This window comes from Dipodomys merriami, unplaced genomic scaffold (genome assembly GCF_024711535.1).
Source record: "Dipodomys merriami isolate MVZ:Mamm:240054 unplaced genomic scaffold, mDipMer1.0.p SCAF_2, whole genome shotgun sequence".
NCBI lineage: Eukaryota > Metazoa > Chordata > Mammalia > Rodentia > Heteromyidae > Dipodomys > Dipodomys merriami.
Genome location: NW_027203381.1, coordinates 10,089,928 through 10,116,302, shown reverse-complemented (window position 1 = coordinate 10,116,302; position 26,375 = coordinate 10,089,928). Strand labels below are relative to the sequence as shown.

Below are 26,375 nucleotides of genomic sequence, written 5' to 3'. Positions count from 1 at the left end.
CTCTTGATTAAAAAGTTTTTAGTAATTTCTAATGATTTGAGCATAGAATTTTTTGTATCTTCATAAAAAGCCAATGCTGTGAAGACAGTGTATTAATTTCCTTCATTCATGTTTTGGTACTTTTATGCTTGTCATCAATAACAGTTCTGGATTTTTCTCATGGAAACTATTCCAGTATGCCTGGTGCATGTTAACATATCATAGTGTGCTATCATTTTCTATCTGTATCTGCCTTCATCTTGCAATTCTATTAAAGAATTATGTTCTTTGTGAATTCGTTTGGGTGCCATTTTTATTAATAAGTAAGATGGGCCTAGAGTTTCTTTCTTTTTTAAAATCGTTTTCCTATTTTGAGTTGCCAGTTGTACTACTTTGAATGTAGTAGGGATGGTATCTCTTTTATTTTTGTTATGAAAAGATGGAAGAAAAACACACATTTATATGTGCATTTTCATTTCTAGAATTGCACAGGAAGTCTATTACATTGGTTGCCATGGGGAAGCGGCATAAAGATTTAGGTATGGGAAGTGATGATAAGGACAAGGGAGACTTCTCATTCCATTGTAATCTCAGGCGGTCTGGCTTATTTGTCAGGTACACATTTCACCTTATTTTTATGGACAATGTTGACAAATTAAGTCTTCTCATGACTATAAACCTAAAGTAAACTCATTCCATTAATCTCTTCATAATCATATCAAAGGGAGCCACTAGGGTGCCCACAGGAATGCAGGTGCTGGTGCTGATGGGTCTGCTCTGACTGTCGCTGTACCACTTCTCCTGTGGTCAGCCTTCTACAGGGATGTTCCATGCCTTGTCGTCCAGCATCCTAAGCTTGCACTTAGGGCTCTCCACCCTCTTTTAGACCAGCCCTTGATTCCAGGCCATCTATTACATCCCATACACAAAGCCAAATCATACCCTTGGCTGACCCAGTTACAGGATGTCTCAATACTCTTTTTTAAAAATTATTGTGAAAATACCATGCAGAGGGGTTACAATTATATGGGCAAGGTAATGAGTACATTTCTTACCAAGCATTGTTGCCTTCTCCTTTGTTTCCCCTTCCCATCCCTTCCCAACCTCCCCCCACCTCCCCGCCAAAGTTGTAAAGTTCGTTTTTTGACATAACATCTTGTACATCTCATTGTTGCAATGGGTCTACCTGTATCCCTATTTAAACAATTTGTCCTTTCCCTTTTCCTCCCCAAATTATACCAACATCAAATACAGTGAAAACAGGGGTTATACCGTGGGAGAGGAACATACAAAGCAACCAAGAAATCATCTTATAAACATGTTATAAACAATCGCAAGAAAGAAAAAAAACATTTGAATACTTATCTTGGGGTTCATTTCATCTAACATCAACTTAATTCTATGCCTCCATCAGAAAGAATGACATTGCCCCGTTTGTTAGGAAATGGAAAGACTTGGAAAAAATTATATTAAGTGAAGTAAGCCAGGCCCAAAGATACATAGGTCCCATGATTTCCCTTATTTGCAATTACTAGTATATGTCTGAGACCAGCAGAAACAGTCAATACTCTTTTATATACAACATTTTATTTTAGGCTAATTCTTTCCTATTGTTATTATAAGGTGATAGACAGTGGGGTTACAGTTACCTGAGTCAGGTAGTCAGTACAATTCTTTTTGAGCCATGTCTCTCTTCCCTCACTCTCTCCCAGTTTTTCGCTCCCATCCCACCCATAAGATGTACAGCTCATTTTCCACATGGTGCCTCATGAGTTTCACTGTTATATTTGTTCACCATTTGTTCCACTTTTTCTGTGCTCCCTTTACTTTCCTAAAGACAAACAAACAAACAAATATGATACAAGGCAAAGAAAAGGGCAACAAGAAAGGAAGGCTCAGAGCTTCTGTTCTGTCACAGGATAGCACACTTAAGGGTACATTCAGAAAGACCAGAGATATGCAAAAAGTGGGCCTCTGGTGATAGTACTAAAGACTCTTTATTAAACCACTCTGAAATTCCAAACCTTCCAGTGACTATTCTATTACCTGAACACCACAAGTCTATTTTCTGTATAAATCAGTGTGAATTGAGTTTTAGCTTGCCTGCTGTTCAGGCAGGGGAGGGGCGGGCCACGGCTCCATATCTGGAAGACAGAAAAGCAGATGCTAAATAGAAATACTTATTACAAATTAGTAAGAATGATTGCCTCTTCCAGTTAACTGTATGACTTTTAATAATCAGCTCTACATTTAAATTCATGAGGTAACTAGTCTTCTGCCTAGAAGAGGTAGCAGAGCCAGACAGATATAATCTTAACACCTTCACTGCTGGGGATTCATTTAATTTTTTTTGGAGCTCAGTTTCCTCAACTCTGCAATGGGCATAATCATGTTTCCCAGCAGGGGTTTTGCAAAGGTTTCATGAAATAAGTGATAGGGAATAAATACTCAATAACTCACACAGTACATTATAGTACTTGTATTAACAGAACTATTGTGTTTTCCTTCAAAATCATGATGAGAACTGAACTGGGCCAAGTATCTAGCCTAAAGTATATTGCATTACAAACTCGACTTTATTATTTTCTTTCCCATATTTCCCATTTCTCTTCCAGAACAGAGATCCTGAAGTTGTGCTTGAAATGTACTTCCCAGTCCTTGGGCCCTGGCTGTGTCCTCTGCCTCCTGTCTCTATGGCCCAAGCTCCGGGCCTCAGTGAGGATTGATTCTGCTTTCAAAACTCTCACCAGCCTACTCAGAGCTGACTCTGGTGGTGGCAAGCAGGCTGGTTTCTGCTCCTAGATCAGTACTGTCATTCTATTGCCATTTGGTCAGACTGTCTTAGATCAATATTGCCATTCACTTGCCATGTGGTCAGACTGTTGGATCTGGAGACTGCTGGACCTCGCTGTGGTGGGTGATGCTGGGATCATTGTTGTTGATGTCTCACGTCTGCCAAATGTCGCATCTGTTTCCAGCTCCTACGCCTTGGCTCCATAGACAGAAAGCCCTGGCCTGCCCCTCCTTCCCACCCCATGAAGATTATTCCCCTCCACTTTGCTAGATGATACACATGGCGCATTCCCTCTAAACCTCTACTCTTAGTTTCAATTCATTGAACTACCAGTATGTAATTTTAATGTAAGAAGCTCACTATAGTCTCAGTCACTCAAACAACTCCAGGAAATATTTCTCTATTTGTATACTTCCCTTATATATTACTGCCTTCTCCTCTAATATGGTATGTGTCTATAAAGTAGTGGGTATAAATGTGGTCCAATTTATTTTTCATGCAATAAATATGGATTTAATGTTTTATTATAAATTGCTCCTAGTACAAAAATTTACCTCTGATAATAGCATACTTTATTATTTTTGAAGTTGCCAAGGTGATCTTTTTTGTTTTATATAGTTGATAACTTTATTTTGCAATTGATGGAAATAATTTCAAACTAGGGTATGCTTTCCACAAAGCAAATAAATAGTATTTTTCATGTGAGTTCAGAAAATGAATAGGCCTCAAATAAAAGTGGAATAATACAAAGGATCATGTTTCAATTTTATAGTCTTTCTGTCTATGATACAACATTTGACTTGTAACCTTCTTTTTACATTCACCATCTGCATACTGCCTGCACACAGGAAATGTGAGATGAGTGCAGGTTGTTCGGATCTGTAATATTAAGTATGAACATAACACTGAAATAGAATGAATCTGGTCTGGAGCAGTGGACTAGAAGTCATATAATGTCTGTCTCTCAGCCACCATTCATTTGTTATGTCCTTGAACAAAAATCATTTAACCTTTCCACGCCTCAGACTCTGCAGTGAAATAGGGTGATGCCAGCTCCCATCACAGGTATTTGGAGAACAAAATAAAAATTAAAACTGTATGCTATTTTCCACGAGAGGGCTTTGGACAATGTAATTCATAGGCAGTAATTTTCCAACACTTGTATGCCATCTTTATATGTGCAGATTCCTTGTTAATCTCAAAGGAGGGAGACATGCAAACATATAACTTTCGCTGGAAAACTAGACCAATAAAATAATAATAACAGTATTTATCAGCCACTTATTACATCTCAGGTACCTCTCCAAGTGCTTTAGATACTCAATCCTCTCACTGACTGTATGGGGTGGTGTTCTCTTTGGGCCACTGAGGTTAAATAGGTGGGTCAAGGTTATCCAGGGGAAATAAAGTGGAGACACATTTAACCCTAGTGGTCTCATCTAACAGTCTAGGATTACCAAAAAGAGCTCATCTGCTCCCAATTCTACTATAATGGCTCCAAAGACCAGAAACACCTGTGTTCACCTAGGACAGACATCTGGATGGGCTCTGCTCTGTTCATCCCAATGGAAAAGATAGATAAGAGCACAGATTTGGATCAATACTGACAATATTGGAAGATGGGTGATTTTTCCTCTACAGCCTGATGTCATGTGGTATCTGGTACATTCAGTGCAAAGGCCAGAAACTCAATTAGCCCATGAGTGGCTGTTGAGTGCCAACTATATTCCTGGTCCTATTGTTGTCACTGGAAATTTATCAGTGAAAAGAAAGATCAACCTCGTATTCAAATCAACTCCTGTTGGAAGGTCTGGTGACAGGGGGGAGAGTTGGGAGGTTGGATGGTGTAAGAAGAAAATGCACAAATCATCAACCATCATTTCAGATGCTAAAATTTTCTATGACAAAGACAAAGGAAGGACTTGTTCCTGAGTCTTATAGAGAAAAATAAAATAAAAGACAAAGTAGCTATTTTTAAGAAAACCACAAATTGCAGGTGGAAATACACTGTTATTTTGGGGTCCCTCACCCTCCTCATTTTCTTGTTTGAGAGGAAAACAAATTAGCTGGATTAGCCTTCACATTTTCATCTACATAGTGGGAGAGAGACAGACTCTTACCCCAACAGAACAAGAAGCAGAGGATAAGAATAGAGAATTCAACAAAGGAATGAAATATAATAGCAAACATGAAACAATAAATAGGAAAAGAAGTTCAATCTCACTGTAACGCATCACAATGTAATTTTTTTCCTATTTCAAACGTAATGGCCAATGTTGAGAAGTATGAAAAGATAAATTACTCTACTGGATAATAATGATTGAGCATCAACTGTTTCCAAGGCATTTTGTTAGGAAATAGGGATAAATGCATTTATCCAACAAATACTACTGGAACATATAGTGTTTACAGAGTGGTTTGCTGAGAATTGGGGGTTCCTAGTGCACAAGACAGATATGGTTCCCATCTTCCCATGTAAACTTCCAAGCTAGAAAAAGAGATAGACATTAAAAATAAGCATAGAACAAAATTACACTTAGTAGTGAATAGAGAATGTTAGAGAACGAACAATATCTGGACCTGTCTCATGTGTAAATGGAGATAGCAGAACAAAAGTCACTGGAAGGTGAATAATAGGGGTCAGAGAGATGGTTTAATTAAGAGGACAGGATACACACATGTGAAATGCCATGCAGTAGTCAGTTTAAGCAATTAACATATACTTAGAAAAAGAAAACTAATATACACTTAGAAAAAGAAAAACAGTTCCTGACCTGGATAGGGGTATTAATGGGAGGGAGAGGGGGAATAGAGGGAGGAAATGAGAGTGAATATGGTTGTATGCAAATGTATATACAAAATGAAATGATGATGGCTGTTGAGATTGGTTTTGGAAGGGGTGAGAGATAGGGGAGATAGAGAGGATGAGTCTGATCAAAGAATGTTGTGTGCATACATGAACAAGTCAAGGTAAAAATCCCTTATACCACTAATGGATGCTAGGAAAGTAGAAAAATATACTGAAAAGTGACAAAGTGACAATGTCTCCCCGAGAAATTAATCACTATCTGAGCTCTTAACAGTTAATATCAGAATTATTTTAGTTAAGGCAAAGGAAGTTTCTTTTTAAAAATTAACATTTCATGTGAATCCTAAAAGATTCGTAGAAATTAATGGGCAAATAGAAAGTACTTTGCAAACAAATGCCACAAAATAAATGAAAATATGAGGCAAAATATGGGTGATAAAACTAACGCATGAGGAATACAGGCAAACTCCTGGAGGAGGGGAGGAGACAGGATATAGAGTGATTAGAAACTATGAAGTGACTTAATAGACAAAGCACGTGACTGAAAATAGTGATAAAAAATAAAGTAAGCCAACCTGTAATCCTGGCTACTTAAGAAGCCAATATGAGGATTAGAGTTCAAAGCCAGTCAAGGCAGGAAAGTACATGAGACTCTTATCTCCAATTAACTACTAAAGGGGAAAAAAAGCTGCAAGTAGAGCTGTGGCTCATGTATACAGCATTAGCCTTGAACACAAAAACTTAGGGACAGTGCCCAGGCCCTGAGTTTAAGATCCAGGACTGGCATAAAATTAAAAATTTCTGTAGGCAATAAATCTAAATTTAAAACACATTTATATCCACCCACCAACACATTATAATCCAAAGAAATCCTTGAGTATGTGCAATGATGTTAATATTATGGAAAATTAGTTCAGTCTAATGCCTATGAAAAGGATATAAAAGATACAATATAATATACAGTGAAATATTATGCATTCATCTAAAGAGAATGGCATGTGCCCACATATATTATCCCATAAAGAAAATTTTAAAATAAAATAGCATAGTTCATTCATATAGCTTTATTCTGATTTTCTTAAGATAAACCAATATAAGTGAACTCTTTGGCAGAACATATGCTAAAATTTAAATGATTCAGAGAAGATCATCATGGCTCCTGTGCAAAGATGACATGCAAATTCATGAGAATTCCACATTTTTCAAAGTTATCTTTTAATATCAAAGGAATAAATATATTCCAAGATAAACAGAAACTAAAGCAATTCAGGTCCAGTAAGCCATCATGACAGAAGACACTTAAAATATCTAACCCCCTAGAAGAAGTCACAAATGTAAGACCTGAAGAAACAATAGGTTTCATAAGAGAAATAGGTATGTGCATGAGAATCAGAAAAGAATCAAGTCTAACTCAATAAGCCATGGAGCTTCAAAAATGAGTAAGAAAATGTTGGGGAATTGAGGAATTTAGTAGTGTAACTAGTGTGGCTTAAGGTATGAAATCATTTCAAGTATATTAATCTAATAAAAAGATCACTAAAACTTGAATAAGAGGGAAAGAAAAGAACAAGTAGTAATAGACAAAAAATAACAGAATTACAGCAACATAAAAACCCCTCTCTAATAACTCTAAATGTAAATATTCTAAACACTCCAATTAAAATATTCAAGATGTCTCATTAGATTAAAAACTAAGATTCAACTATTTGTTATCTATAGAATTTGCTGGCTGAAAGTGAAAGGATAGAAAATAAAGAGTATCAAAAAAAGGAAAAGAAAATAAAAAAATATTTTGGTGGGGATGTAAATAAATACAGCTACTAAAAATTTAGTGTGACAGTTTCTTAAATGATCAGCTATATCACTATTACGCATGTATCTTAAGGAATATAAGACACTATACAATCAGGGCACAGGTGCATCTGCATTCATGGCAGTACAAGGAGCACCTTGCATCGGTAAGGTGTGGTTAACCAGGGTGCCCATGAATGGATAAATGGATAAGGAAAATGTGTGGGTCAGATGGAGAGGGAGAAGGTGGAGGGAGTGACTCTCATAAAGATGAATTGTACACAGATACTGAAATAGTGGGCGCTGGGAAGGTGGCTCAGTGGTAGAGCACTTGCCTTGCATGCCAGAGACCCTGGGTTCGATTCCTCAGCACCACATAAGCAAAAGAAAAAAAGCCGGAAGTGGCACTGTGGCTCAAGTGGTAGACCGTTAGCCTTGAGCTGAAGAGCTGAGGGACAGCGCCCAGGTCCAGAGTTCAGGCCCCAAAACTGGACCCTCCCCCCCAAAAAAAGAAAGAAATTGAAATAGTGAATTGAAACATTTTTGTATGACTAATTGAAGAAAATAATTAAAGATATGTTATCTACACATGATGGAAGTCATAAAGAAAAATGAAATCCTGTCATGGAACTGGAGATCAACATGTTAAATGAAATAAGCCAAATTCACAAGGACAGATACTGTATGTTTCTATCACATGTAGCTGTATAAAGAAGCAAGCAAACAATCATAAACCTAAATGGAGGACTAGTGATGGGGGATGGGTTTGGGAAGAGAAACAAGGTGATGTGATAATAATATCCAAGTACAGTATGTATGTGTATGGAAATAACATAACAAACATAACAAAGTCCATTTTTTTGTACAATAGAAAAACAAACCTATAGATACATACATACACATGAAATATTCTTATTTTGTGACATCTGATTACATCAATTACTAATTAAAAGACGCCATTTATCAGAGAAAACATTCAAATACATAAATAATCAAATAAATCAATAAAAGATAATTTTGAGAGAGACAATTTTTATGATGAAAGGACAAATATATAACAAAACAGATGGATAGATAAGCAAAAATAAATGGCACTCAGTATACAAGATGATCCCATCCTGATAGCTCTCATAAGGGTTATGTTTTACTTTATTGATACTTATTAGCAATATAGTATGAACTACTTGCATGTAGCAATATTTCTATTAGACTCATTAAGCCTTAGAATGAGAATGATTTATTGTTAACATTCAATGAATAAATGCTGAATTACAGGACTATCTTGAAAGTTAACTTTTGATCTCTTTATTTCTTTTTAAGTTTTATTGTAAGGATTAAGTACAGAGGGGTTACAGTTACATCAGTAAGCAATGAGTACATTTCTTGTTGAACACTATTATCCCCTCCCTTGTTTTCTCCTACTTTCCCTTTCTCTGACTCCACTCTCCTCCAAGTTATAAAGTTTATTTCCAACACAATGAAAATCACTGTTGCCCTGGTTTATCCTTTGCTCTTTGTCACCATTTTGTGATTCCCCTTCCCTTCCCTAAATCAGATAAACATACATACAAAACACAAGGCACCAAAATTAAAAACAGTGACAAGGAATAAACCAAAGGTGGAGGAGGGGGGGAACAAAAATTGAAGAAAGAAAGAATTAACTAATCCCTTTAAATGCAGAAAATGAGCTTAGGGAACTGAGGCCATTATAATACATCCAATCCTAAGATTTGCCATCTAAGGGAATTGAGTGTTAACCAAAGGGCTCATCCTTGCAACTCTGAAATGGTGTTTCTTCAGACATCGTGACTTCTCTTAGGGATAACGTTACAGATGACTACGATCTCATCAAGGACCCCTAATGTTCCTTAGAAATCATCTTAAATGCTCTCAGTTGAAGCCAGCAAAGCATCGTCTAATTATGCAGGATTTCTGATTGCTCATCCTCAGCCCTGTTCTCATTCAGATCTTCACCGCTTGTGTGCCTCCTTGACTGTGGAGAGTTTCCATCAATCTGAACAGAGGTTTTTTTTGTCAAGGAACAGGTGTGTGGACACCATGAATGGAAATGGATCGGAGGGAACACAGGAGACAGTGAGCCAGTCTGTTCTCTGAAATTCCTATAATACTGCCTTAAACTTTCTTATCTCATAGCTATTTTACAAATTTTGAATCTCAATTATTTTTACACTAAAATCAATGTTAATACACTTCAGATGCATGAGATGCATAGAATAGCTGTTTTTTGGCATAAGAGGAAATGTTCTATTGACCCCAAATTAAATGGAATTTAAAGATATACTTAAAAAAAATTAACAGTCTTCCTTGCATAGAATAAAATGACAAGTTGTTTTATCAAGTTCTAGGAAATGTGTCCTAAGTTTGATGGTGAACAATGTCAAAAGAAAAGCATCAAGTTAATACTCATCTACTCTGGATTTAGTATTTCAGGTTCTATGAGGATTCTAAATTTCAACAGTAGTATTTTATTGAGATTAAATAATTAAGTAGGATGGAAACACATATATAAGTTATTCCTTTAAAAATTGTCCTTCCCCCCAATTTTTTCCCTTAGATTGGAAAAAATACACATAACTCCTCATTATTTTGTTTCTGTAAGGTACAATATGCCCTCTCCTATAAAATGATTAAAGATAACTATGGACAAACTAAGACGACATTTTAAGACAATGACATTGATTCTATTTTCAGTAGCATTTCATTGGAAGTCATTGGCAGTTGATATTTGACAACCCCAAAGCATTTCCAGACGTGGAGCAGGTGCAGGTTCTGTTAGGCACACTCCTCTGACAGAACAACAAAGCCTGCTTGATGTAATTATACTTATTATTCTGCGATTGCTCCTTCCTGATCATGGATACATCATTCATAAAAAGTGCTGCAGAATTAACCATGGATTATGTATGAATTGGGGGGTGGCTAGGGGACAACCTCAAATATTTTGTTTGTTGATGCAGGCTGAGTGACAGCTCCAGGTGGAATTCTGCAAAACACAGGCCAGTGATTAATATATTGTGCTTGCTCAAAAGAAAACAGGGTCATGGAGTATAGTAACGTATTTCTGAAGACATGGTTTGTGGAAACAATAAATTGGAATGATATAGAAGACTCTCATTATTTGAATATGCATTGTTTAAGGAATGAGATGCTGATAGAGAGGGCTCCAATAAGGGTCACTGGATGTAGTAGTTCAATGTCTCTGTCTTTCTGTCTCTCTCTCTCTCTCTGTCTCTCTCTCTCTCTCTCTCTCTGTCTCTCTCTCTCTGTGTCTCTCTCTCTCTCTCTCGTGTGTGTGTGTGTGTGTGTGTGTGTGTGTGTGAGAGAGAGAGAGAGAGAGAGAGAGAGAGAGAGAGAGAGAGAGAGAGAGAGAGAGAGAGAGAGTGAAGTTCTCTTTCAAGCACATATTTTTCAACTACTATACTTCCTGCCTCAGCCAGGTGGAGAAGATTCGGCTTCAAGGTCAGTGTCAGATTCAGGTAATCCTAGCTGCTCAGGAGGCTGAAGATCATGGTTCAAAGCCAGCCTGGGCAGGAAAGTCTGTGAAACTTTTAACCTCAATAAACTACCAGAAAACTGCAAGTGGCTCTGTGGCTCAAGTAGAGCACTAGCCTTGAGCTGAAGAGTTGAGAGACAGCGCCCAGGCCCAGAAAAAAAGAGAGAGAGAAAGAGAGAAAGAGGGAGAGAAAGAGAGGGAGAGAAAGAGTGAGAGAGAGAGAGGGAGGGAAGGAAGGAGGGAAGGAAGGAAGGAAGGAAGGAAGGAAGGAAGGAAGGAAGGAAGGAAGGAAGGAAGGAAGGAAGGGAATTCAAGGTAATGGGTAAGAATTTAAATACCTAGCAATAGATAGTTTGTGTGATAGACAAACAAATATATACTTTAGGAGAAAAGTTGAGGTATTCGACCAGGATGAGATCATTAGGTAACTGAATAATACATACAAAATTTGAAAAGATGTCAAGCCCCTAGGACCCAGAGAGGACTCATGGGATAATGCAAGAATACTCTATGTCCAGAATCATTTTCCTGGACAAAGGCAATGCCCCGTGGGTTTCTTTCCTAAGCCTTGAATCTGCACCTCATGGGAACTCTCATTTTTGTGACAGAAACGACATCCTGTGTCCAGCATTTACGTCAATAAATCCTGTGTGGTAGAATCATGTCGAGGTTCAGTCTTCCTACTTTGATTTGAGATTCAGCGGGCCAAGAACAAGGATGTAAATCTTCATCTTCTAAGGTGTTTGCAGCTACAAGTGAGAAAGACCCACTTATATTTGGATGCTTTGGAAAAATTACCTTTAATTAAATGTGTTTACATGTTAGCCTATAGTTATAAATAAATATATGATCTGCATAAACAATTTTTAATGCTCTGAAAAATATGCATAAAATAAAAATGCAGAACAGTTATGGTGGGACACACTATAATCACAGAAACTCAAAAGGAAAAGACTGAAGAGGATTACAGTTCAAAGACAGGCCGGGTCAAACATTAGTGATACTCCACTTAAAGTAATGAGCTGAGTAGTACAGTGGTACATGCACTGTAACTCCAGCCACACAGAGGCACAGGTAGGAAGATCACAGTTTGAAGTCAAAAGAACAAGACCCAATGCAAAAAAATAAAGCATAAAAATGCTGTGTCAATCAAATGGAAGAAGGCTATCTAGCAAATGTTGAGGCCTTGATTTCAAGCCCCATTGTTATTTAAAATTAAATAAAAAATAAACAAACATACTGCAAAACGTGTAACTTAAATTGCTTCAGTTATTTACAAACAGTTAAAAGCAAGTACAGGGTTAAAATGCACTGATAAAATGGATGATCATAGCAATATAAGTTAAATTTGTCAGAATTAAACTAATAAGATCACATGGCAAGAATTGTAAAAGGAAACAATAATTAAAACTATAGAGAAATATGGACATGAACTTTTTTTGTCAGTTGTGGGACTTGAACTCTGGGCCTGGGCACTGTCCCTCAGCTCTTCAGCTCAACGCTAGCACTCTACCACTTAAGCCAAAGCGCCACTTTCAGTTTCCTGGTTATCTGGAGATAAGAGTTTCATGGACTTTCCTGCCTGGGCTGGCTTTGAACCGGGATCCTCAGATCTCAGCCTCCTGAGTAGGTAGCATGACAGTCGTAGGCCACCTGTGCAGGGCAATGAATGATGTTTTTAAGGTTTGATCTCTTTGAGAAAGCCTCTGGATCAAACATGTGAATGGTAGAACATGTGGAGCTAATTGTGGTACAGTTTTCTTTCAAGTAACTACATTGACTATGCTTGTTTGGCACTTAGACTACACTTCGTTTTGAATATTTTTATTATCTTAAGTACTTGTACAAAGGACTTTCCATTCACCAAGGCAACTTATAAATACAGGGCATCTTGATCACTGTCACCCATTTTTAACATTCTCACCCACTCTTCCCATCCCATCCCTTCCCTCAATCATCTTAATTTCATGTTATTTATTTATTTTGCCTTTTAACAAAGCAGTTTATGTGTATAATGAATCTTGAGCTGTGTCATCTCTTCAAAATCTTCAGCCTCCTTTGACCCATTCCTTCCCCATATTTCTCAACACTGTGATATATACAGTGAATTCTTGCCTGCATTCCCTCCATCTCCCCTTCATTCTTCTACTCCTGTCCCTTTTGGCCCTACCCTACCCTACCCTCTTGTAAGTACCCATTTCCTGGTGTTTATTTTGTTGGGCTTTGACTTCAGGTGATGTGTGCTCTCCATAGAGTCTATTACTCTTCAGTTCATTCATTTATAACCCTTTGCTAAACACCACCCAGGGTGTTCAGTTGTAGATTTATAGGTATATTCTACCTACCACAAATGAGGGAAAGCATGTAACCTGTGTTTCTCTGGGTCTGGCTTATTTTGCTCAATATAATTTTTCCAAATCTTTCCATATGAATGGTACAATATCATTCTTTCTGATGGATGAGTAGAATTCCTGTGTGTATATATGCCACATTTTCAAAACTTTTTGTTGTTGGTGGTGGTCATCGTGGGGCCTGGGCATGGGTGCTGTCCCTCAGCTCTTCAGCTCAAAGCTAGCACTATACCATTTGAGCCACAGCACCACTTCCGGCTTTTTCTGCTTATGGGGTGCTGAGAAATCAAACCCAGGGCCTCATACATGCAAGGCAAGCACTCTACCACTGAGCCAGCTTCCCAGCCCTTCTAAATTCTTTAAAACAAAAATGTACCACTCTGATTGAGGAGTGGTACCTTTGTGATGGCAGGAGGTATAAGGGACTCTGTATTTTCTATTCAACTTTGTTAAAAACCCAAGATGACTTTAAAATATCTTCTTGAAAAAAAACAATAAGATAAAGATGAGACGAGGAAATATGAGGGGTAATGGAGAAGGGTAACAAGATGATCAAGATACAATATTACCATATCCTCACTTCGCTCACTGAAACCCCATTTGCACAACTCCTTTAAAAAATAATTCACTTGCATTTCTCTAACACAATAAATAAAAATAAAGAATAAGAAATACAGGTGTTGGTGGATCATGCTATCATCTTAACTAGTCAGAAGGCTAAGATCTGAGGATCCCACTTTGAAGCTAGCTGAGGCAGAGAAATCTCTTATCTCCAATTAACCAGCAAAAAGCCAGAAGTGGAGATGTGACTCAAGTGACAGAACAGCAGTCATGAGTGAAAAAGCCAATACTGATGTATTAGAGTGAAATAAATGGTACCCAAAAGTTTGAAGTCAATTTATAAAACAGGAAGTGCTATGTGCCTCTATCATCTTTATTAACTGGATAGCAGCTACAAAATGTAGAACGCTATGTGTTCTTTCTCTCTCTTTTCCCAGGCTTTCCTTTCTTGCTCCCCACTACTTTTCCACCATGACTAAACCAAGACAGTAAGCACTGAATTGTTTCTGAGTTGTTTCATTTATTCCTTTCTCATGTCCAAGATCAAAGGAATCGAAAAAAGTTCAAGAAAGTTTGTGGAAAGGATAAATGGCAAGTCAATAAGTACAGAGCAGCTCATTTCTTTTATTTGTGTAGCATTATCTGACATAGCAATTTATTTTGCACAGGTCCATTAGATAAATGGCATGCATTTGCAAAATGATGTCGCGTCAGGATTTAGAGAGCGGTGTTGTTAGTCACAACCTGTACTAAACAGTGAGGTCTGGATTATTCTCCTTCTCTTCAGCTAATGGTATATCTACAACAGCTTCGTTTTTTGCAAATGGATTCTTCCTTTCTCAGGTATAGGCATAACACAAGCCAAACTATCCCATGGCTCTCTGGGAACCACACTTGAGTATTTGTCCATGGAGTTGCCCTGTGACTTGCAGAGAGACTTGAATACAGCCAGCTCATCTAGTGAATTGAGGAATTTTGTCATTTCCTTTCAAGTTTTATTTCATTTTTCATTTGGTCTATATGGCATCAAGTTACCTAAGTAAACATTCCATTTTCCATGTCATAATTCCCTGATATTCAGAACATCTCAAATGCCTACCACAGGAATGATCAACCAATAAATCTGAATGAATGTTGCCAACAGCACTGACAGCTTTCCCAGACCATACCTGCAAGATTTCCCCCACTCCTACACTTCTCCATTTCCAAAGGGCAGAATATTATTATTAATAAGTTAGCAGACCACATTGTATACGATCACAAACTATCTTACAGAAAAGATAGATGGATTTGTTTGTATGTGGTGGCGGTGCTGGGATTGGACCAGAGGCCTCTCGTATGCTAGGCAAGCACTCTACGACTGGGCTAACGCATAGTTCATTTGCAGCATTAAGATTTCTGTCATACTTGGAAAAAATTATATTAACTGAAGTAAGCCAGATCCAAAGAAAAGCAGGTCACAGGATCTCCCTCATTTGTAAGAACTAGAATATGTAGAAAATAGTCTTAAAAGGGGATCTCAAGAACCCAAATGCTTAGTGCGAAAGATTATACGTAATGAAGCATATTAATATGAACTCCAACTCAGGGAAACAAGAGGCTGTCATTAGACCCGGTATATAGCTGTTCTTTCTTTCTCTATTGTTTTTTTTCTTTCTTCATTTCTCTTAGTTTTTTGTACCTCGTGTTTTTCATAATAGACAATGCAATACGTGGAAGGGAAAGGGAATCACAGAAACAGCAGAACAACAGATGAACCACAGCAACATTGATACTCACTTGACACTACGTGGGATATGAACATTACAACTTGCGGGGGACAGGGAGGGGTAAGTGGGAGATAAAGATGGATGGAGAAATGATGATTAAAAACAAATGTACTTATTGTCTTACCTAGGTAACTGTAACCCCTAAAATTAAAAATAAAATAAAGACTTCTGTCATAGTTTCTATCTCATTACTATCAAGGAAGATCTGCAGCGTTCCTTCCCATTCAAATACTCCACTGCCCCATAGTTAAATCTCACTGCCCTTGCAAATCAAACCCCCACATTTTTTGCGTGACTTGCTTCATGGGCAACCTCTTATTGAGAATCTTTTAGTCCTCTTTGTCAAATGTTGAGTGAAATCCTCTAAAGACAATAAACATGAATCTAAGCCTTGATAGTAACTCCTAAAAACGAGTCATTTAACTTTCCCAAACCCAAGATGTTATCAAAATTAAAGACAAACACTAGGCTAAGAATATTCTGGGCTATCACATCTCCAAAACTATATATCAAATCTTTGAAAGAAAAAAACGATGCATCAAATCTTAGAAAAAGATAGAGTAGTTCTAGATCTCCAACTACTTCTATTAGAGATATGTGTAACTTTGAGTATTTAAGCCACCCCCCTCCAAGTTGACCTTACAGATTAAATGCATGCCTCATTTTCCTTTGCAAGAAAAAAATGTAGGTCAAGAGATTTTCAGCAAGTGTATCTATCTAGATATTTAATTTGGAATTTCCCATTATCTGTAGAGGAGAGTTAATGAAGAATCAGGAAGCAATTTCATAACTCTACCCTTAAGAGGCTATCTATTAAATATACACAGTGAGTCTGCATTATTCTGCAATCACTTAGAGGGTCAACTGATTTAAATAAAGCCCAATTAAGTACTTCTGTGTTTTTTTTAACTTTTGCTAGGAGATCAATTGAATTATATTTTGTGATGTTTATTAAATTGAGAAATCTAAAAAAAGTAGTAGCTATGATATTTGAGAATTATACCCATTTCAAGAACAGATATTGAAATATAATTAAATGGATTATGTAACTATGGATTTTCTATTAAAAATACTAGCAAAGATTGGTATTTTCTTTGATGAATGGCTTATTTGCTCCTTGAAATGAACTGTGTGTATTTATAAATATATACCACAAACATGCAAATATACAGGTTTGGTCTCAGCTTACAATTTTTTGTATAATCTTTCCTACCTGGGTATTTTCCATGTCTATAACCAGAAGAGATCAATGTAGATTTCAGCCTTTTCTTTCCCATCTCTAACAACAACAACCACCAGAATACATAGTAAGCCTTTAACTCTCTGCTTGTCCCTCTTTCAAGTTCATTGCATTCTACAGTTTTCTATTCAATTAGTAGAGATTGTATACTTATTTGGTATAATTCTTGTTTTCCTTTCTTGCTATTGTTTCTAACATATTTATAAGATGATTTCTTTGTTGCTTTGTATGTCCCTCCCCCATGGTATAACTCCTGTTTTCACTGTATTTGATGTTGGTATAATTTGTAGAGGGGAAGGGATAAAACAAATTGTTTAAATAGGGATACAGGTTGACCCATTGCAACAATGAGATGTACAAGTCATTATGTGGAAAAATGAATTTTACAACTTTGGCCAGGGGTGGAGGGGTGGGGGGGATGGGTGAGATTGGGGGGGCAGGGAGGAGCGTGGGAGATGGGAAGGGATGGGAAGGGGAAACAAAAGAGTAGGCAACAATGCTTGACAAGAAATGTCAAGCATTGTAATTGTAGCGCCTCTGTATGCTATTTTCACAGTAAAAAATAAATTTTTTTTTAAAAAAGAAAGAAAAATGAACTTTACAACTTTGGCAGAGAGGGAATGGGAGGGCAGGGATGGGAAGGGGAAACAAAGGAAGAGGCAACAATGCTTGGTAACGTTACCTTGCTCGTGTTATTGTAACCCCTCTGTACAGTATTTTTACAATAAAAATCTTTTTTTAAAAAGATAGTAATGAGCACTCATTTAGTAAAGATAGTAATAATATTGAGCATTATCTCTGTGCTACCCACTATTCCAAGATTTATGCATTTTTACATCTTTTTATTCACCTCATTCTTGCATTAATTTTCCATGCTACAGATGAGAAAATAGAGATTCAGTCTAAGTGAATCACCTAGAAAGACTTAAGATACTCTTTGATGCCTACAGAAAATTCATAAGGTTTCTTTAGAGACCTACTTAGTCTACTTCTAGCTGCTGATAGGTAGGAATTCTGAGCAGGATGTGGTAGAACTTAATCACTTTATCCAGGACAAAATTCATACTCGTCTTACTAACCCATCCTGCTCCTAGCTCTCATTAGTTCTTGGCATCAGGGTTCAACTTTGCACAAATGATATGTAATGGTCCTGAGGAAACTCAAGGAGCTAATCCTTTCATGCTCTCCACTGATTGCCATCCTTAGTCAAACATTTACCCATTATGCATGCAGACTGCATGAGTTGTTTACATTTTTCTCCAACTCCATTGTTGGTGGTACTTTTTTAGCTTAGGATAAAAATGTCCAGGATATTACAACATACAAATTATTTTTTTTCTGAGAGCAATTGTGCCTTCCCTAAATTCACACTTGTATTCTCAAACTCATAGCAGAACAATGATGGCTGTTTTCATTTTAAGACAAAAAATAAGATACACTGGAAACAGTGTACTTGAAAGAACTCAGTATATAAGAAGGGTAGAAAGGAGGGAATCAATGTAAATTCAAGGATAAAGCATGGTTGATTTCAGAATACCAACAATATCTTTCACCCGTGTCTTAAGATTCATATTCCTAAATTCTGGAAAGGTAATTTTACTCTAATGACTAACAACTTCCTCAGAGTTAACATACTCAAACTTTCCAGTTTTCATTTTTTATTGTGAAAATACCATACAGAGGGGTTACAATTGCATGAGCAAGGAAATGAGTACATTTCTTATCAAGCATTGTTGCCTCCTCCTTTGTCCAGTTTTCCTTGTTAATGACCTTTATTCTTGGTATAACTAAACATAACTCTATGTTCTATTCAGCTACCTAAGCAACCCTTGCTTCTCTCTCTTTCTCCTCGTTGCTCATCTGCTCTAAGCTCTAAGGACTCTCTTAAGTAACTCATATTCCAGCTTCAAAGACACCATCAAAAGTGAGGTGATCCTCTCTGATCCATCACAAGGGACTTCCAACAAACCTTCCTGCAAGCAGCCTTTCTACAGTTATGCTCTAGAACCTTCTGACCTGAAGCTCAATTCATCTTCCCATGAAAAAGCCAGGAATGGCGGACTAATGCCTTCAGAATAGAGCTCCTACTTCATAAGTCTAATTTCTCTAAGATGTTTGGTTTTACCACATTCTTCTTACCTTCTACTCTACAACCTAGACATAAGAGAACCTATCAGACTGTTGCTTGTTGTTGTTACTGTTTTATTTTAATTTTTTGTTTTTATTGACAATCTAAAACTATTAGCTTTCAGGTCATATTCTACAGTTGAATGTATTATCTTTGTGAGTAGGAAGCAAAAGAGGAAGTAAAAATTTGAACAGTATTTACACTTTTTCTCTAACCAGTTGAGTAAACTGAGGTGTAATTCATAAACTATAATAATCTCCCTTTCCCAGTATGACATTTAATGAACTTTAGCATTTCAAAGTCATGCAGTCATTACCACATCCTAATTGTAAAGAATTTTGTCCTCTATAAAACAAAACTACCTTTGGTAATTACTTCCTACTCTCCCTGCCCCTAGTTCACTTTTTAACTCTATAAATTTGTCCCTTTTGGACATAAAATACACATAATCATATACATCACATTTTTGCTTGAATAATATTAATTTATAAGGATATACCACATTTTGTTATTCATTCATCCATTAATGGACAGACCATGGGTATTTGTAATTTGGCCATTATAAACAATGCAGCCTTAAGGATCTATCAGAATTTTCTGTGTATACATTTTTTTAGTACTTTGGTATATAAATGAAGTATAATTGCTGGTCCATATATTAACTCTATGGTCAAACTTTCAAAGAACTGTCAAAATATTTTCAAAAGTAGAACACTTTTATATTCTTACCAGCAAAAGATTCTTATTTCTTTTATTTTAGCCATTCTAACGGACTTCAAAGTTAGTTTAATGACTAAATATATTGGGCATATTTTCATGTGCTTTTGGGTTATTTGTATATCTTCATTGGAAAAATGTTTATTTACATCCTCTGTCCATTATTTTAATTGGGTTATTCTTTTTTTCTTCATGCCAGTACTGAAGTTTCAACTTCATAGGGCAGGGTGCGCTCCATTAGCCTTTTTGTTCAAGGCTGGCACTTTACCACTTGAGTCACAGATCCACTTTCCACTTTTTGTGAGTTTCTTGGAGAATTTTTCCTGGGCTGGTTGTGAAGTATGATCCTGAGATCTCAGAATCCTGAGTAGCTGGAATTACAGGTATGACCCACTGGTGCTTTTTATTAATTTATTTGTACTGTTGATATCATAATGTCTGTCAAGTCCCTTCTTCCTTTTCACTAACCAGCAAAGTCTTTCTGTTGAACACACAGCAAGCTGCATATGTGTAAGATTTTCTACGCATAAGAACAACTACAATTACTTTTTTTTTTTTTTTGACTAGTCATGGGACATGAACTCAGGGCCTGGGCACCGTCCCTGAGCTTCTTTGGCTCAGGGCTAACACTCTACCACTTGAGCTACAGTGCCACTTCTGGCTTTTTCTTGAGGAATTGAGCCCAGGGCTTCATGCGCGCTAGGCAAGCACTCTACCATTGAGCCACATCCCAGCCCTTATGATTGCTTTTGAACTTACACACTGCTTTTTTTTTTTTAGTTTTTATGTTTATGCAGTTGATGACAACCTGGTAGCTCATGCCAATTTGGAGTAGGCTACAAATTCCATCTCTAAGTCTCAGCAGCTATGTGTCAGATACTTAAACTCTCAAAGTTCCTTATCTATAAAGGAGACTTAATGAAGACAGCACAAGAAGTTCCAGGTGAAAATATATTTACTTCATGGGGCTGGGAAGGTGGCTCAGTGGTAGAGCGCTTGTGTTGCATGCCTGAGGCCCTGGGTTCGATTCCTCAGCACCACATAAGCAAAAAGAAAAAAGCTGGAAGTGGCACTGTGGCTCAAGTGGTAGAGCGCTAGCCTTGAGCTGAAGAGCTGAGGGACAGCGCCCAGGCCCAGAGTTCAGGCCCCATGACTGGACCAAAAAAACAAAACAAACAAAAAAAAAAAAAACAAGAAAATGTGTTTACTTCATTCCTTGACAATAGCAAGTGTTCACTCTATTTGTTTATTAGTGCAGGGCCTCCATGACACAGATACCAGGGTGGGATTGGGGGAAGATCCTGTAAATAACAAAAGAGAAAGAGCAGGAGAAGGTAGGGAGGCTCTTTAGATGGAAGCGCAGATTTAGCATTTATGAAGGGGGAAGAAAGGCCAGAGAGGAAAGTCCTATACTAATCAAGTCTATGAACGTTTGGTCCAGATCCATGAATGAGGAACCTCTGATCCCAGTCCTGCCAGTGGGAGAACTCCCAGCTCCTGCTCACTTGGGCCTGCTGGACGCCTGCTGGACTCAGCCATGGGTGGACAGCAGCCAGAGTCACGGTCTCACAATATGGTGGATGTGAAGGCAGGGTCGGAACTGGTACCATCACCAATTATGCTGCCAATAGCCCACCTGAGGGGAGCATTTTCATGACACTGTGTATCTAATTGTATTGTAAATAAACATAATACAATATTTGTTATTACAGAAATCACACAGTGTACTAAACATATAATTTTAGTATTTTAAAAAAAACAGCTTTTCAATGATGGAGAGTTTGTCTTCTCATTTTCATATTCAAGATACCCAAAGATAGCATAACATTTAGTGAACATGTGCTAAATAAGGAAATTGCCCATATATGTGTGTATGAACACACACACACACACACACACACACACACACACACACGAGTATACGTAGAAATGTACGTGCAGAAGCACACAAATGGCAAGTGTCAAAATTCCAAATGCAAACTCAGTTTTCTCATGTCTGGATTAGGAAATGATGAAAAAAAAGCCACACAATTGTCACCACTGATGGAAACAAGCTTTTTAGAGGAAAATTACCCATTTCTCACTTTTCCTGGGATCACTGTCCTTTTCTTCTAACTATGGGAAAGGCTTTTCATGTATATACCATGAAGAGGAAGTCTGTGGGAAAGAGTAGATGCCAAATCATTTCTGTTATGAACAGTCAATCTCAAGTGGTGCATAGCTTTAAGTTTTAATACACACAGATGCTTTTTAGAAAAAAAAAAATTTGGTCCAGGTGGATTTCTTCCAGCTCTCATTAGTTTGAAAGGAAAAGGGAGAGGGGAGGGCATGATTTCACTGAGAAATTCCCTACCAACAATTCCTATCCAATGAATAAATACTGAAAAGAACACAGAGCTAACTTATAAAGATCTTTTTCACTGAAAAAAATTCATAGCAATCTGAAGACAATTGGTGATTGTGTAAGTGACCTCTTCAGATAACAGAGCAATCCTCTGGGAATTCAGTTAGTGGCTGACTGACATCTGAAGATATCCTCAGTCTGTGCTAATTGTGTGAGGGTATGTCCCCCAAGAAAATGGAGGGCCTTCACTCATTTATAATATTTTCCATAATTTACTTGTTTCATACTGACACTTACTTTTTTTTCACTTGATTATAGAATGTGAAATTGGCAAGTTCATACCCACAGAGTGTTTGGCGAGATCCTCTACGATTCACAACTGTATACAGCGGAGAGAAAGCGAAACTCCACTCTTGCGCTCATGTTCTTTTCTCAGTGAATAAGGTCATCCAATTAATACAGAAATGTTGAGACAGAGGGAAGTCAGACAAAGGAAGGTATGTACACCTCGAGAGCATACGAACAATTACATTATTCTAACTCAAACAGATCCTTTTGTTTACACGATCTTGTCATTTTTTTTGAATCAGTGCGTTGTTCACAGCTCATTAATCAGTATGAATGTATCATTATGTCATAGTAATTGAAGCAAATCTAAACACTATAATTTCAAAGATTTGACTCACTCGACACTGTTTCTATAACTGGATCACTGATACTAAAAAGTGTAGACTTGGTTGTTTTATGATTACAAACTACATTAATTGAAATGTTGCCTTATTTATCATGAATTAGGTGACTGTTTTATATAGCTCTGTATTTCACTCTGAAACTTTACACAGAAAATAAGCACATTGGTAGAAAAATTCTTCAATTGTTACTTTTTAAGTAAAAGAACAAAAACTAGTAGCTGGGAATGGTTCATGCCAGTAATCCTAGCCACTCAGAAGACTGAGATCTGAGGATCATCACAGTGCAGATTCAGCTCAGGCAGGAAAAGTCTGTGAAACTTATCTCCAATTAAGCACTCTTCCTCCCCTCCCTAAAAAAAAAAGCTGGAAGTGGTGGTGTTAGTCAAGTGCTAAACTTGAGCACACAAAACTTGGGGACTGTGCAACAGCCCTAAGTTCTAAGTTCAAGCCCCAGGACCAGCACAAAAACAAAAAGGGAAAGAAAGGCATAAAACATAAATAAATGGTTATCTGACTCAGAGTCTATAAGCCTTCAAAGTAATTTATATTTTACATAGATAAAAAGAAGTCTCAATCAATATAAAGGCAAGTAGTAAAATTTCTATTGTGAAATACATCAAATGCATAACCTGGTTGTAGCAAAAATTTTCCTTTATTTTTGACAGTGCTGGAGCTTGAATTCAAGGTCTGGACACTATCCCTGAGATTCTTTTGCTCAAAGCTAGCACCTACCACGTGAACACAGCGCCACTTCTGGCTTTTCCTGTTTATGTGGTACTGAGGAATTGAACCCAGGACTTTATGTATGCAAGGCAAGCACTCTACCTCTAAGCCACAGTTGCAGCTCCCTAGCAAAATTTTAAAGTCTAAAGAGGTTAAAATAAAAGGTTTCTCATATCCTGTATTCTACCATTAAAATAAATATGAAATTATTAAAATAGGGGATGACTATATTGATTACAAAAATTAGGAGCTTAAACTTTTGTGAAAGTATACAGTAAACCTGAATTCTGCTAACACAAACAGTGCATGTTGTTAAATGTCTGTTATGAGGGGTATAGCAAAATGATGAAACACATTAAAACAATATGGAACTAGACTGCTGCTAATAGTTTATGGTAGTACTTTTCACTTCTGGGAAATTTATTTTTAAAAGTAATTATCCAAAATTTAGTTTCATAGTGATACCAATTATAATGCTATACACAGTAAAGAAATATTGACAGAAATCAAAATGTTCTACAGTAGATGAACAATTCAATCAATTCTGGCACTTAGCGTACAATTATTTTTATAAATATAGATATAAAATCTATGTGGAAATGGAAATTTTTAATTACCTAATGTTACATGAAAAAATGCAAAATGGTCTCTAGGTTAATAGTGATGTCCACAGTTTTTATACATCCAGAAAAATTGTGAGGAGGATTCTTCCAAAAGAATATATTTGATTAAGACAGTAAAAGTAATAACTCAAGGTTGTTTTTGTTTTCCAAAGTAACACTTTCACTCCATTGATCTCCCCTCCCCCCCTGCTGCTTCATGGTCAAAAGTAAACAAAAGGATTTGGGGGCATAAATACTAGAGAAAAGTAAAGCCAATTTAAAATGAGAATTTCATCATTTAGACTAGGCAAGGGATGTAACAGATTTCAGAGCTGTCCCTTTAGGCTCAGTTCAATCTGATAACCTCACATTATCCTCTGGCTATTTGTACAAATGGGAAAATGGCCTGCTGCATAGCATCACCTGGTAACAAGAGTGCTCGAGGCACCATCGCGTTCTTTGAAATCATAGATAGTAATATTCAACTTGGAACATCACATTTTGCCACGAAACATGTTAAATTGCCAGCACTTTATCCAAGTGTGGCAGTGGATATTTGATGTACCATTATCTTTCGCACAATTTACCCTCAGCTCATCTCCTTCTATCGGCTTTATCAAATGTGTGTATAAGGCATCCTTCCATTTCTTGTCACACGCCGAGTATGAATCATTACTAATACCATAGCAAATACCTAAAGGCCACAGGGAGTTTATAGTTACCAATAAAATGTTCTATTTAATGTAGAATTTTAGTACTTTCTGGTGTCCCTCTGATACTAAAGTGATAATTGCACCATTGGGCTGTTTTATGAGGCATTTGTTCCCCTCCAGAGTAGATAAACTGGAAGAATGAAGGTTAGAAATTTCATCCTGACGGCAGGACAGGGTTATTGCTCAGGAAACAGTGCCAAGGAGTACGTGATAGAATGCTTTGCATATGTACTTTTTTCTCTGCTGAGCTTTCATTGGCTTCTAAACTAAAAACGGAAGTAGAATGACTGTGAAACTAGTATTACTCAAAACCATCCAAGAAAGAATACAAGAAATTTCCAGTTGAAAAGAAATATTCCAAGTAAATGAACTGTAACGTAGCAACCAAACAGCTGGCTTGTTGATACAAACCACTCTCAAATTTCACTATTTTAATAAATGGAATTCTTACTCTGAGTTTCTTTAGAACATTACATCATCAGCTTAAACACCTCTAAAGCCATGTGTGAATATTCTAGCTCTGTAAAGTTCACGTTCAGTGTTCCCAGTCCTAAGCAAGAAGTCTTAGGGGAAGTGTAGCATGGTGTATATACCATGTGGCTCATAATCACATTTTGAGTCAACTTTTGATTTGGAGTTTTTTATGAAAAATAAAAAGAAATTTACAGAAGGTTGTAAAGAAAGTGCAGAACTCCCATACACGGCTGTGTTGTATTTCTTATTGTTCATATTTCTCATTGTTCATACCTTAGATTGTATTCCCACAGCCGAGAAACCAACACCAGCACTGTTATTAACTCCAGACTCTATCTTGCTTTCACCAGTGTATTTTTTAGTAAAGCTGTTCTTCTATCTGAATTGATCTAAAATACCACATTGTCTTTAGCATAATTACTTTTTTATTTTAAATTTTCTTGTAAAGGTGATATGCAGAGGGGTTACAGTTACATAAGTAAGGTAATGAGGACATTTCTTTCTTTTTTTTTTTAATTGTGAAAATACCATACAGAGGGCTTACAATTACATGAGCAAGGTAATGAGTACATTTCTTATCCAGCATTGTTGCCTCCTCCTTTGTTTCCCCTTCCCCTTCCTTCCCATCTACCCCCACACTCCCCCGTGCCAAAGTTGTAAAGCTCATTTTTCGACATAACATCTTATATATCTCATTGTTGCAATGGGTCCACCTGTATCCCTATTTAATCAATTTGTTTTTTTCCTTCCCCTCCACAAAAAAAGAGAAGTGCACATAAGTTACTTAATTGTAAGTACAATCATGAATTTTCCTATCTTTCCACCCAAACCTGTACGTAGCATAAAATACCAGTAGCAAAATGAAAACTGGAGAAAGTAACATTGACTTTATGCACAGACCTTGTTTATGTAATGAGACACTGTCCAGGGAACTCAGGGATAATTTTATCACTGTATTTTTCCAAATCACAACTGCTAAGTTCTTGCCTGCAGGATTAGCTGATATATCCTCTTATCTCCTTAATGAGCAACTCCACCCTCTGTATTGCTCCAAAAGACACACTCCGGGTTTTATTCAGTTCATGTAGGATGGAGTTAGTTGCATTTTCATAGTCAAGAGGGGAAATACTGATACCAATTAGCCTACTTTTGTTATCATTCCTGTTGCTGCCAA

At 37.1% G+C, this 26,375-nt stretch overlaps 1 long non-coding RNA gene and 1 other non-coding gene across 2 annotated transcripts in view; one reads left to right on the top strand and one right to left on the bottom strand.

Moving 5' to 3' along the window:
• LOC138831951 (uncharacterized) overlaps positions 1-26,375 on the bottom strand; it is a 651,402-nt gene that overhangs the window by 97,460 nt on the left and 527,567 nt on the right. The gene's annotated exons all lie outside the window — the stretch shown is intronic.
• Positions 6,684-6,786, top strand: LOC138832639 (U6 spliceosomal RNA). The gene has a single exon (XR_011373594.1). It is a non-coding gene; the product is annotated as a U6 spliceosomal RNA (small nuclear RNA).